Source organism: Ahaetulla prasina, chromosome 2, assembly GCF_028640845.1.
Source record: "Ahaetulla prasina isolate Xishuangbanna chromosome 2, ASM2864084v1, whole genome shotgun sequence".
NCBI classification, from domain to species: domain Eukaryota; kingdom Metazoa; phylum Chordata; class Lepidosauria; order Squamata; family Colubridae; genus Ahaetulla; species Ahaetulla prasina.
This window is the reverse complement of record NC_080540.1, coordinates 36,893,557-36,908,353: the sequence shown is the minus strand read 5'-3', so window position 1 is coordinate 36,908,353 and position 14,797 is coordinate 36,893,557. Positions and strand designations below refer to the sequence as shown.

General features: G+C 37.9%; 1 protein-coding gene across 3 annotated transcripts in view; it reads right to left on the bottom strand.

The window, feature by feature from the left end:
• The window catches only part of ATXN7 (ataxin 7), a 113,460-nt gene extending 98,744 nt beyond the window's left edge, over window positions 1-14,716 (bottom strand). The window contains exon 1 of one of the 3 annotated variants that reach the window (XM_058174144.1): window positions 14,571-14,716. The gene's annotated coding sequence lies outside the window, so the exon portion shown is untranslated. The remainder of the gene's footprint in view (window positions 1-14,570) is intronic. The other 2 variants (XM_058174146.1, XM_058174145.1) reach the window with 2 other exon arrangements.
• Between the last annotated feature and the right edge of the window lie 81 nt (window positions 14,717-14,797).

Sequence of the window (14,797 nt, the reverse complement as noted above, 5' to 3'; positions counted from 1 at the left end):
GAACAAAAAATTTAACTTGGCTCAGCAGCTAGCTGAAATTAGTACATAGTGCAGGTACTTGAATCCCAGTGTAACAAAAGGGTTCAACAACTTGGTCCCTTGTTTTGAAGTTTTGCTTTACTCTCTCAGCCTCCCTTCTGGCTTTAGGCTGCCTTTTATTGCCCACTAATTATGCTCAGAGCCAATCTCTCTTCAGCTTTTTCCCCCTGTACCTTTGCTTTAATTACAGAGTCACTGGCACTGATATATGAGTTCACTATTAAGAGAGATTATTACAATTAGAAAGTATTTCTGTATTCCTTCTATTGTTTGACAGGTTAATATTGAAATATTCACATTTGTGGAAGCCAGAGGTTGCTCTGAACCTATGCTGTATAATATGGAATCCATCATATCGGATCTACCACCATCTTAGTAAACAGATAAGATGCCTTTGTAATTCCTGGTGACTGCATGCACACAACCATACAGTTTCCTTGGCAGACCTTCAGAAATGGTTTTCTGCTGCCTTCTTCTGGGATGTGTATTAACTTTCCAGGTTAGCCTACACCCCCAGGACTTCCTGGTATTTTCCTACCAAGTACTAATCAAACCTGACTCTGCTTAGCTATCAAGTCTCGGCAATACCTGCTTTACCTCTTATTAAAAATTAATTTAATTTAATGTATTCAATTTACATGGCTGCTCACTTGTCATGACAAGTAACTCTGGGCAGCTAACATCAAAATACATAAAAATACACAAAGACCATTAGGGCAATGGGGAAATAACTTGCTTTAGCACAAACAATGGCTCACACAGCATCCTGTCCCAGTGCCAGAGGAAAGAGCTGTTTTCAGAGCCTTTCTGCAGGGCATCGGAGTCACAGCTATCCAACTTTTTTGGGGTGGTGAATGCTGTTCCATAGGGCACAGCTATATAGAAGGCACACTTCGTGGATTACATAAATCAGAAAGAGTCTGGTAGTAATTTCTGAGATTACCAATTTTGCTTAAGGCATAAACTTTCATGCGCTGCAGCTTATTTTGTCAGATGCATGGAGTAGCTAGATTAATGTGGAAGGTGGATACATTTGGATGAGGGAAAAGCAGAACGGAACACAGAATAGTAATAACAAGATTCCTTAGAAGGCAGATAACAAACATCTACCAATTAATAAGTAATTAGCCTTGTGCTTGTTAAGTCTTTCTCAGATAACCTGAAACCTCTTGATGTAAGCTCAATTGTCTCCAGATCAATTACTTCCAAAATTTTCATTCCAAAATCACAACTTTCAGATTTGTGATAAAATGTCCTAGGAGGGTAAACTGCTTAATAATACTTTGTCTCTGTTCTGAGTTTTAATCTTAAATTTCTATTTACATTAATGGATAGATGGTGAGGATACAGATTTTCTGTATGCCATGCTCTTTATTTATTGTTTTACAAAGACATTAAGGAAGTGGATTTGTCCTATAGTTATGTTCAGGCTTAGATTGGTGGCTGAATGGAAGTTTATTGTTTGTTTGTTTTCCATCACATTTGTATCCCATCATAATTACAGTACACACCCCTTACCCCATAGTTCAAAAAGTAAGAAAACAGAAAACAAAATGAAATATAAAAACATAAAAATAGAACAAATAAAGCTCAAACACATTCTTGGTATTAGGTCCAAAAACTCTCTGGAAAAGCTCTCCCTTCAGCTTTTTTTAGAAAGTGGAGAATGTTGGGCAAATCTCCAATTGGGGGCATATTCTAGAGCAGTGGTTCTTAACCTTTATAGTGCTGCGACCCCTTTAATACAATTCCCCACGATGTGGCGACCCCTTTAATACAATTCCTCATGATGTGGCGACCCCAACCATAAAATTATTTTCGTTTTGAATTTATCGCGCCTGAAGCCGTATTGGCTAGCGATCTGAACTGCTTGCGATTGCCTTGAGGATGGAGGCATTAAAGCGGAGACTCCTCCCCTATTAAGTTTATCGCGCCTGAAGCCAGATTAGGCTAGCGATTGGGAGTGATTGCAGCTGGCTTGAGAGGGAGACATCAGAGCAAAGATTTCTCTCTTTTTTAATTCATTGCGCCTGAAACCGAATTCAGCTAGCGATTTGAAGAGCCTGCAGCTGGCTTGTGGAGTCAACCATTGGAGCGCGATTCTTCGACTCGCAGGTATACTTCCCATATTTCCGATGGTCTTAGGCGACCCCTGGCAAATCGTCATTCCACCCCCAATGGGGTCCCGACCCACAGGTTGAGAACCGCTGTTCTAGAGGGCCAGCCCCATCAGTGAAAACCAATGCTCCCCCATCCACACTGATCAGTTAAGCCAAGTTAACTGGGAGATGCAGTCCTGAAGATTAACAAGACACCAGGCCATAAATGGCTTTATAGGTAAAAGCAAACTTTAAATTGCACCAAGAATAGGAAACCAGTGCAGAGCCTACAAAACAGATATAACCCATGTCCACTTTTGTGAAGACCTGGGCCACTGCATTTCCTCCCACCGAAGTTTCTATAAAGGGTGGTCTTTAAAGGTAACCCCCTTTAGAGTCTGTTACTGTAGTCTAATTGAGGGGATGGGGGTGGGAGAGGAATGGAGCTGTTAAGCCATGGTAGTCATGTCTTCTCATTCCAAACAAGGCCACAACTGGCGCACCAACTGAAACTTGGCAAAGGCTCTCCTGGTCATAACCCCACCTTCTGATCAAGGAGGAGCTATGAGTCCAAAAAAGACCCCCAAGTTGGGGATCTGCTCCTTTCAAGGACAGTGCAACATCATCCAAAAACAAAATAGGAGTACACACAGGAGTATTGGTATCTAAACAGTAGCATTGTCTTGTTTGGGTTTAAACTTGTTTTCTGTCTTCTAAACCCACACAGCCACCAGACCAGGGGTGAAATCCAGCAGGTTCTGACAGGTTCTGGAGAACCAGTAGCAGAAATTTTGTGCAGTTCAGAGAACTGGTAGCGGAAATTTTGAATAGTTGAGAGAACCAGCAAATACCACCTCTGGCTGGCCCCAGAGTGGGGTGGGAATGGAGATTTTGCAGTATCCTTCCCCTGGAGTGGGGTAGGAATGGAGATTTTGCAGTATCCTTCCTCTTCCCCGCCCACCAAGCCACGCCCACCAAGCCATGCCCACAGAACCAATAGTAAAAAAATTTGGATTTCAACACTGTGCCAGACACAAGGGCCGGTTTAACTCTGCCTGGTAAGGCCTGTTATTAAGAACACAAAGCCTGCAATTACTGCAGGTTCGAGCCCGGCCCAAGGTTGACTCAGCCTTCCATCCTTTATAAGGTAGGTAAAATGAGGACCCAGATTGTTGGGGGGGCAATAAGTTGACTTTGTAAAATATATACAAATAGAATGAGACTATTGCCCTATACATTGTAAGCCGCCCTGAGTCTTCGGAGAAGGGCGGGGTATAAATGTAAACAAAAAAAAAAAAAAGATTTCAACAGCTTCTCTAGCCTGGGCTGGAATCATGATACACAATTGGATATCACCGGTATACTGAAGATACTGGATTTCAAATGCTGAATGACCTCCCAGTGGCTTCATACAAATTTGCAATAACAAGCGGAAGAGAACCAACCCCTGTGGCATCCACCAAGGGAGTAACCATGGGGCCAATTTCCACATCCCAGTGACTGCCTATTGCAATTGACAGCTTAGGAAAGTGTTTTATATAATATACAGATAGTTCGCAACTTACAACCAATCGTTTAGTGACCATTCCAAGTTACAAAGCGACTTAAAACTGGTCCTTGCACTTAATAACCATTGCCGCATCTCTATAGTCACATGTTCAAAACTGGGGCACTCGGTAACCGGCATATATTTATAAAGGTTGCAGCATCTTGGAATCAGATGCACATTCTTTGCAACCTTCCCAGCCGTCTTCTGACAAGCAAAATCAATGGAAAAAGTAGGATTTGCTTAAGGACCATTCAATTCATTTCACAAGCATTGTGAATCACTTAGCAACCATGGCAAAAAAAGGTTGTAAAATTAGATGTGACTCACTTAACAACTGCCTTGCTGAACAACAGAAGTTTTGGTCTCAATTGTAGTCGTAAGTCGAGGAACACCTGTACTATTATATATATCACAACTGAAATCTTTCAAAGAGATTTCATATATTCAAGAAGTTACTTGATTTCATGAGCAGATGAATTATTTATGAATCCATTCTTCCTCAAGTGGTGATTTTAACAATTTCTCTCTTTTAGAGAACTCTTGCAGAGAACGATCAAGAGACAGATGGACAATTATAATCAGTACTTTAAAAATAACTTTTATAATCATAATTTAAAAATAACCTTTAACCTTCACAATAAATAAAATTGGCATGAGCACAAACACTGCTTTCAAATTTAAACACTAATACTAATTTAAACAGTAAAATATACAATTAAAATTGTTTTATTGAAGTATTCATCATAAAAACCGCAAATTTCTAAATGTATTTATTTATTTATTTATTTATTTTATTTTATTAAATTTCTATACCGCCCTTCTCCCGATAAAGCAAATTGTACGTGCAATTCAGTACAGAGTTTTAATTCTATAGCTGTAAACTAAAATAATCGTAAGTTAATTCAATATGATAATAAATGGGGCATTTGACTACAAGGCCATGTTGTTAATGCCTGTGAAAATGAATCATATTTCTATGATAAACTTATATTCTTACTTGAACTTTATTAAGTTTATTAAGTTTATTAAGCTCAACTTTTCTCAGCTACATATAATTTTTTGTTTGTTTCTTGATAACAACAAAAATATCCTGCCTGGACATTTTCTTAAAAGTTTCACTCTAGCCCACAGCCCTGGGATTTTCTTGTGGTCTACTATCCAAATATTAGAAAAGTCAAGTAACTTTTGCTTAACTTCTGGAATCAAATAGAAATTTGGAAAATATTGTTTAAATTTAAAAACTGAGAATTCCAAATAACTATTCTATAGATAGTCCTTGATTTATTATTAGTTGTTTAATGACTGAAGTTAACAGGGACCTTAAGAAAGCTACTTACAACCTGTCCTTGAAGTTACAACTACCTCACATTTTGGGGCCTTGGCAACTGGCTCACATTTACAACTAGTTACAGTGTTCCACAGTTATGTGACTGTGATTTTTAACAATTTTTGCAGTTTTCCAGCAGAAAAATGACCAAAAATACCTATTGAATAGGCTGGATTCACTTAACTGCCATGTAATTTCTTATGACCCATCTTATGTGTAAAAACAGTCATAAAATCAAGTATGGTTACGTGGTGCCTCAACTTACAACCACAATAACTAACAAGTAGTCCTCCCTTAATGACCAATCATTTCACGACTGTTCTAAGTTATCATCGGCATGGAAAGAGCGCATTTCCCTGGTTATCATAAATAGTTGTGCTACCGACTCAAGGTCATGTAGTGCATGTTGAGCAGGCCAGCTTTACAACTGGTCACAGTTGTATTAAACTATTAAAATCCTTTTTATTATTTTAAAATGTAACTTAAAATAGATCCTTGACAGAGTCAAAAACATTGCAAAAAGCAAAGACAGCACTGTAAGTTAGACAGCTTCTCAGCAAAATGAAGTACCAGATCACTTATCTTGTTTCAGTCTGCATAAAAATGATTAACTCAACTGCTAGCATCTAATATATATATAAATCATTATTTTATGTATTTTTTGGTTAAATTATACTAAAGAGAAAAACCAGGATTAAATAGAATCTTGTTCACTCTAAAAGATTTCTCATCATGTACTATTAGTAGGAAATAAATGCGTTTGTGTCATTCTAGGACAAGCAGTTCCTCAATTTCAATGCTAAGCCTAATTTCTGAAACACACCTGACAGTTAAAATACTGCAGCAGGACACACCTTGCTTTACTTTAAAAACAAGTACACAAGAATACTTCCTAAACAGTACCAAAATAATTACAGAGTTTATTTCATTTTAAAAAAAAGTTAAAACAGTTGGTAACAATTCTAGTTGGTTCAGGTGTAATTCACAAATGACTACTATGGTACAATTTTCATTAATTTCAACAGATTTCCACAAAGTAATAAAATATGTAGCATAATTTCCACTAAGGCAATCACTGAAGCTAAAACTCATTAAAGTATTAATCCAAGTTAATTTTTAGCTCTTATGCAGTGGACCAAACCTCAAAAACTGTACGACAATATTTCTATGAAATGACACAGTTTCCTTAACATATAAGAAAAGGAACATCTCTGCAGCCTTTGAATATCTAATGCAGAAAGAACACACTGCCACATGGCATCCTACAATGATTCTGTAGTAAAAAATATTTATTGACATTACTTTCTCTGTAGTCCCCCAATAGAGTCCTCAAGAATCAGATAAAATCCAGTACTGTGATTAATATTTGAATATTAATCACAGTACAAATATTTGAATCCTGTTCATTGGCAGTAAGGAAGAAAACAACAGAAGCAGTGTATTTTCTTGGAAGCTTAAAGGTTGACTTGACAGATTAAAACAAATCAAACTACATCTTTAAAAACAAATTATCAAACCATCAGCAATGTTCACTTCAAAAATAAGTTGTTCCCTAACTGTGCAGCATTCAAGAACAACTCTAGCAGCATAGCAAAATTTCACACTTTCGACAACTCTTATTTCTAAACAAGAACACCCAACACTCCTTTATGGTAAGAAGTGGCTTGCCATTATTTCCTTTGTTAAGACTGAGAGAAAGTGAATGCCCAAAGTCACTCAGCTTCGTGTCCAAGGTGAGATTTGAATTTACAGTCTCCCAGTTTCTACCCTGATGCCTTAAATCTCTACAACAAATATGTTTGAGCCACTCTCTGTCAGCCCTCCCAGGTGACCCTAATTAGATGAACTAATTTTATTTTATTGTAAGGCTACATTAACAGAATCTTGCAGGTCTGAAGATACGTTCACCACTTTTAATCATATGATCAATTACAGGGAGTCCACTCTAAATCTCTTTTTCTGAACATTATGCAACTGTGCATTCCTCCTCTTATTTAATTACTTCCTAGGCAGCATTTCTTGCCCTTGTTCCCCAAGGTCATTCACATATTCCATTAAACTCCCCAGCTTATGAGTCATAGTCGAATGTGTTCCTACCATTAATGGGACTACTTTGCCCTTTACTTTTCTCATTCCCTCTAGCTCCTCCTTCAGGCACTGGCACTTCTTCAGCTTTGCTCCTTCCTGATGTTGCTAGCACTAATACATCTGTCACCACCTGTCTTATGATCCTTGTCTACTACCATAGCAATAGCAATAGCACTTAGATTTATATACACCGCTTCACAATGCTTTACAGTCTTAAGCAGTTTACAGAGTCAGCACATTGCCCCCAACAATCTGGGTCCTCACTTTACTGACCTCGGAAGGATGGAAAGCTTAGTCAACCCTGAGCCGGTGAGAACCAAACTGCTAACAGCCAGTGATAAGCAGAAGTAGCCTGCAGTACTGCATTCTAACCACTGTGCCACCGCAACTCACCACAATGTCCGGTTGATTGGCCAGTTCCTGTATGTCCGTCTGGAATAAACAACACCTCCACCAACATTCACAGGACAACCTACTGTACATAAACAGAGAACAAATCCCATTCTCATCCAGCACTAAAGAAGTTACTTAACCTGATAACAAAACAACTGCAAGCAAATAGCCAATCCCCAATGTTTTCTTATTTATCTGCCTACATATACATAGCAATATGAGTTATATTTTAGCTAAAAAGATTTCCATAGGACATAGGGAACAAGATAATCATGGGTGATCACATCATGTATATTGTGTATATACAGTATACACAACAGATCGATTCATTCATTCCAGTAGTTCTCTTCTTCACAAAATAATTTCAAAATAGTATATTGATCATAATGATCAATGCTGCAAAAACACTACATCAAAAGAAATAGAACTAAGAAGCTTCTTGGTTACGCTTAACATCTTCACTTGAAGGAATAGTATCTAATTATATGTGATATTAATAGAGTAATAGAACAGAATCATGGAATTGGAAGGTACCTTGGTACCTCCAACACCATACAAGTAGAAGACCCTATATCATTCTGGACAAATGACTGTCCAAGCTCTTCTTAAGAACCTCCAGTGACAGTGTACCCATAACTTCTGAAGGCAAACCACTCTTCTCACTATCAGAACATTTCTTCTGAATGTTTAGTTCATTAGCAGAAAATGTCTTCTTAGTTACCTATATTGACATAATGGATTAATTAAAAACATTTAATTTTTATATATAGAGTTATTCAATGTTTACTGAAATAGAAAGTAGACACTAACTTTAATCAATTCATCCCTTCTTTGCCTGCTCTGAAATCTGATTTATGACCCAAACTTTTGGTACTGTGTATTATTTGCTAGTATAAGGCAATGCAAAGATTGCCTTCCAATCAGTAGCATGCTGTCTGAGTCAACTGAATGAAAGGGAAAGAAGAAAATGTTGACCACAAGGGAAAACGTAAAATTTAACAGTAACAAATGGCATTTTCATTTCAAGATCTCCAAAGTAGAAAAAAAAACCAAAGTAGCAATTCACAACAAATCCAAATTCTATACTGTATGAGTTCTTACCTGAAGAGGGCAGCATCTTCTAGGTACAGAAACACAAGTAAGCTTTATGTGATGCATTATTTACCTACATACTTAAAATTTCTTTTTGAATACGTTGTCATATTCACATTCTTTCAAAAATTTCACTCATTCCAAGAAAGAAAATATGTTATAGATTCTTTATTCAGAGATAATTCTGTCTATATATTTAATCCAGAAATGTTAGTTTAAGTTGTAAAACTGAAACCATCCTTTCCTCCCAAATGTCATTATATTTTTTTGAACCCTAAAATGAGCACTTGGCCTTACTGCCATGCACTTAAAAACCAGATTGCGCTTATTATCAGGGGATGTCTTATTTTGGGGAAACAGGGTATATTTCTGTATTGATAAGGTGGCACCTTTTTGGCTTTAAGTTACAAAACTACATTTATGTCTACATCAATGAAAGCACTATTTTAAACTGAATTGTAAAGACTAACAAAAAATATACCAAATCCCATAATTTAAAAATAAAACAATCAAAACCAAACTGAAAATAAGTTTATTAACATCTAACAAAAATAACAAACATAGTATAAAAAGATAGGAATACAAATTAAAAGATGTTTTAACTTATCAAACATATGCCAAAAATATATTAGCATCTTTAAAAACAAGATATCCAATGTTAACTTTGTGAAACGTAATTGAAAGATGAATGATACCTAACATTAAAAAATTTGCTTAAATTTGGGTAAGCTATGAATCAAAATGCAACAGATAAATTACATAAAGCAATATGTTTCCTTTTACAGTAAAAGTTATTACCTCATTACATTTGCAAAGATTATAATAGTCCATTCTGGATCATTTAATGAGCTTCAACAGATGGTTATCTACTTTGTTCTCATTAATTGAGGTGAGATTTCATTGCAAGCATGAATTTCAGTGACTTCTTAAATTGGCAAATATAAAAATGTATGCAATAATGTCAGAGGAGAAAGACATATAAAAATACTGTTTGCAGTTAAGTATACAAACCTTAAATGTATATTCAACTACCGGTAATACTATAACCTGTGGGAGTGGGTTACAGCCCATATAAATTAATGCCAGGGTAATAGATGTTTAAGAGTCTTCTTTGTTTTGCTACAACTAATTAATATCACTATGCCCCAATAAATGGTTATAATAGAGACAATTACAATGTAAGAAAAGGTAAAACGACACATTTTGCCAACTTTACAGCACTTGTTACAATTAAATGATAATTCAGTTCTGTGATGGCTATTCCAAATTATCTATTTATGTTAAAAACAGAGTACCAGAAAGAAACAATGGAATTTGTCCCACGAATAAACATGCAAAGCAGTCTTAAATAAAGCCAACTAGATTCTCTATAGTAAACTGCATAAGGATTACTACATGACCCAATATCACTTTTTCTATTGGTGTCGGCGGAGAATGGATCTTGTGTGTTGCTGACAATTAACTGTGCAGCAGAGCTTCAGATTCAAAGGCAAAGTAGTGTTTTGGAGTGTGTGGGGTAAGCAAATAGCACCTGTCTGCAACTTCTTAAACCCAGTGCATCTGTTTCTAGGATCACACTGCAGTTGTGTGGAGTTGCATGAAATTCCAGGGAAATATGCTGCTACTGTAGGAATTTAGGACCCACCCCTCTCCTACAAGAATAAAATATTCTAGGAAATATTAAAAAGGCAGAATATTATACTTCCCCTGGATGAGAAATGGAGAAACATGTTTTTTAGGCAGGAAGCAGACTCACTCTTAATAGCCCCCACACTCTCAATAGCCCACAGCAGATGTCTGCACTTAAGAGATAAAAAGATAGCTAGGTCTATTCATAAGCAAATGCCCTCACCCAAGATTCAACAAAGATAGGATTAGCCCTCAGCCATAGTAGGAATTGCCCAAAACTGTCTTCTTTACATCATCACCCAGCAAGGCTCAACCAAGCCTGGGACACAAAAGACAACCTACAAAGTTACCCCTGCATGGCCCCATGGGAGTCTGACAACCAATCAGAATACAAGCTCAAATTCAAAGCCCAAAAGAGGGTATAAATATCTCTCTCTCTCTCTCTCTCTCTCTCTCTCTCTCTCTCTCACCCATGTGCCTTTTCGCCCGGGACCCAAAAAACCCATGTGGTCCTATCCACCTTAAACCATCTTTCCAAGCAGTCTCCATGTTTCCAGTGTCTTTCTTCCCACTTGGAACTGAACCCAGAGGGACATTTCTTCCAACACTACTTTTAAGGAGTTGTAGGTAGATGAAACATTCCTTCCCCTGCATAGTTTGAAATACCTTTGGGGCTTTGAATCCCAATATGTCCAGTAACATAAAACCAACATAGAAAGCAAGTATATTCACTGTTCATATAGCCATTACTCACAGCAGTAGTGTGTAGATATGATAGCAATTATACTTGGTGGAGAGGAGGGGGTTGTTAAGAGAATAAGACAAGCATCCAGGCACTTTTCTCTGAACAATCTATTAAGAGGGGAAACTCTGAAATGCCTAAGTTCTACTAAACTCACATTGCCAGAATTATTCAATATCACAGAATAATACAGGTAGTCCTCCAAGTTACCATGGCACTGAAAAAAGTGACTTATGACCATTTTTCACACTTATGACCTTTCAGCATCCCAAAGGCAGTCACGTGATTTACATTCAGATTGTTGACACCTGACTCACATTTATGACAATTGCAGTGTCCCAGAGTCATGTGATCGATCCCCTTTTGCAACCTTCTGACAAGCAAAGCTAACGGGGAAACCAGATTCACTTAACAACTATGTTACTAATTTAACAACTGCAGTGATTCACTTAACAAGTGTGGCAAGAAAAGCCGTAAAATGGGGCAAAACTCGCTTAGCAACATACATTTTGGACTCCATTGTGGTCATAAATTGAGGATTACCTGTAATGACTACATTTGGGAGTCCAAAAGAGAGCTGGACAGAATTCGGCACTGCTTTTTTTTTTTAAAACGAAAACCTTCTGATATGGATCTTAGAAAATACGTAAACTTACGAGTTAAGAACACTCTGACAGAATTTATCTTCAATAGCAAAACTGAATAGAAATTATAGCACTCCTTTGTAGAAATGTACAGTATACCAGGCTAATACGATTTTTACTCATTTCAACAGAATGATTTAAAGATAGCAACATAAAAGATTCCTTTTGCTGCTACTGGTAAAAATAGACTATAAGAAATGTTTTCCCATTCCTGGACTGAAAACTTCCAGCTTAGCATTCTAAAAGTTTAAACTTTGAACAAGGTACTAGAGAGATAGAACAGGCTTCATCATGTACTGCATTTCCTGAGTTTCTATTAGAAGTTATTCTCAGAATTAAAATCTATGTTGATACAACTTCACGTTTAAAGTGGAGCAAATTGCAAATTACTGCATCTTTGTTGTTTCTTATTAATACACAGCACATTATAATCATTCTTGAAAGTTCCAAAATAAACACATTGAAAAGAAATAAAAATCTGTGGGGGGAAAAATTGAAAACGTAAAAAGCTGTTTATGTATTATTTTACTACTGATGCTTAAAAACAAGAAATCATGAAAACAAAATGTATAGTGTTTCAAACTTGGAGATATATTTGCTTGAAAGAAAATAGATTCCCACTTATAATTACTGAAAGCTTGCAGTTCCAAAGGCCTATAGCTTTGCACTGTTATCACTTTAATTTTCAACATACAAAACTTAGATAGTTCCAAAACTCCTTTACCATCTTCTTCTTTTTATAATTCAATACATTTCTATTATTTTGTCTTTCACTCTCTTTCTGCACCACAGGTGGAACTTCGACTGAGTTCAGAAGCAATTCTGAAGAACAAGGCATCCATAAGAACAAGAATAAACAATTGCTTCTGCCTCTGTCCCTGACTTTTCCCAGCATGAACACTATTCTTCACTCTACTATCAGCAGCTGATAGTTAAATTGTCAGGAAAACAGAAACAACATAAATAGAAAAATAGTTATGCTTCCAAAACCTCCACATTCTTCCTAACCCACAGCAGAATCTACGATGACAGATCCCAATCTGAATTAACCACTGGATGTACAATTAAATAAATGTCTAGAATTTTTAACCTGATATACAAGGATTTCCTTATAAATGAATTGTGGAATCCATTCATATTTCCACTTTTCAATAGAGCTTTTAAAATGGAAAAAATGGGATGAGTCACAATATTCCTCAAGTTTAATATGACTTGACTTTCCTTATTTTGAATACTGTAAAGGAAATATTTATCAAATACTCCCTCTTATTTAAAGCCTTGGTGGTAAGTGAATTCTGTGAATTTATGGGCAAGTCTATTCTTTATAACAATAAATTGTCACCACTTCAAGATTTATTTTTTTTAACTTTGCAGTTTAGTTTAAAATTCTGAGATTATGGGGTGGTCTCCCATCCAGTTGCAAACAATGTGTGACTGCTTAGCCTTTTCTCACTCAGCTACCTGCTATGATCTTACTGTTTTGTTTTACCAATTATAGTTCTTCAATAAAAGCAACTATCACCAGTGAAACATATGTAACAAACTGCAAAGGATAGCAATAATAAGTAAAACACTATCAAAGCTATGAAAATCACTGAGGCATTGTAACATTTAAACCACTTATAAGAGTTACCAAGTACTCTCAAGAGATTTTCATTCATAGGTTTACAATGGTACAACAGAAACAATCATATCAACAATAGTAGAAATGGTAGACTAGGGGTTTCAAAGGCAAAATAATAAACAAAAGTTGGATGTACATTGCTAATTTCAGAGAAGGAAAAGGAAGTAAATCCACAATATCTAGAAATGTAAGGAAATTCATAATGGAAGTTATCAAAGAAAAGAAAACATAATGGAAAACATAGAGGCAATGTTAAACAGAATGTTACAGACACTAGGAGGAGAAAATTTCAGCAAATGGATTAGTGTACTAAAAAATCACAAAATCACAGAATTGGGAGAGACCTCAGAGGTCTTCTAGTCCATCCCCCTACCCAACAGATAAAGGGTCTTTTTGCAGTGATGAAAAGGAATAGGGCATGGATGGGCAATGAAAGAAATGAAGGGAAAGAAATGGCAGTGACCCAATTGAAGTTTTTTTAAGCGTATGTGTGTTTTCTGATATTAATGCTGGAACAGCACCAGTAAAAGAATAGAGGCACAACAGTAAACATTAACAGCAAAGCTGAAAACATACATGTGGGGAAAACACATGAAAAGATGTGGTTCCGAGAAAAGTTATATTATAAGGCTTTCAAAGAAATCAAGAGGGGATATACAAGAAAACTTGTATTTAGGATAGCGGTGCAATAGTGAAAGTGGCCAATTTCATTGGGAGACCCATCAGTGATGACAAAGCTATAGATGGTGACAGCAGCGTCCATCTCGGCGACAGTTACTAAAATCGATAAAGAAGGCGGGAAAGATGGAAGCGATAAGCAGTCAATGATGATAACATGGCAATGAGGATGTTGACGGCAGAAGCTCCACCGCACACAGTAACGGTGCCAGTTATAAAAGGGGCATCATCACAACAGGGATGGCCGCACCATGTGCCAGATGAATTGCGGCAATGGCAGTTATCAGCAACCACTGTCACCACTGCGCAATGTTACCCGCGGAAAGTGACCCACAACGGTACCGGCAAGCCGAAAGGATATACAGGCTGGGGAGGGAAATAAGAGCAGAACAATGAAACTCAAGGAAGTTCCCTAGCAGCATTTTGACCCTGGCAAGCCCAAAAGAGCGCAGGCAGGTGGTATACAGGTGGCCCCCAAAGTGGTCAGCAGGGCATGGCACGAAGCATGGTGGCAACCCCAGGGAGGCTGAGCAAAGGTCACCAAAGGTTACAAGGCCAGTGGCCAAAGCAGGCCTCTCCTCCCCCTCCCCCCGCCGCCGCCGCACACCTGGGCAGGGGGAGGAGCCCTGTCCCCTCACCTGCCACCCTCCCCGGTTTTGTCCTCACCTGGTGAGGAAGGCGCCCTGCTGGAGCGGGGAGGCCTGGCCCACAGGACCGAGGACTCCCTGGGCGGACTTCAGCAGCCCGGCTGCCGCTCGGGCTCGCCTGCCTCGCCAACCTCGGCCGCCTTTCCCGCCTTTGCACCCCCCCCGCCCCCCCCAACTTGTCTCGGCCGGGCGAGCTCCAGCCCCCAACCGCCGCCGCCGCCACCGACGACGACGACGACGACGACG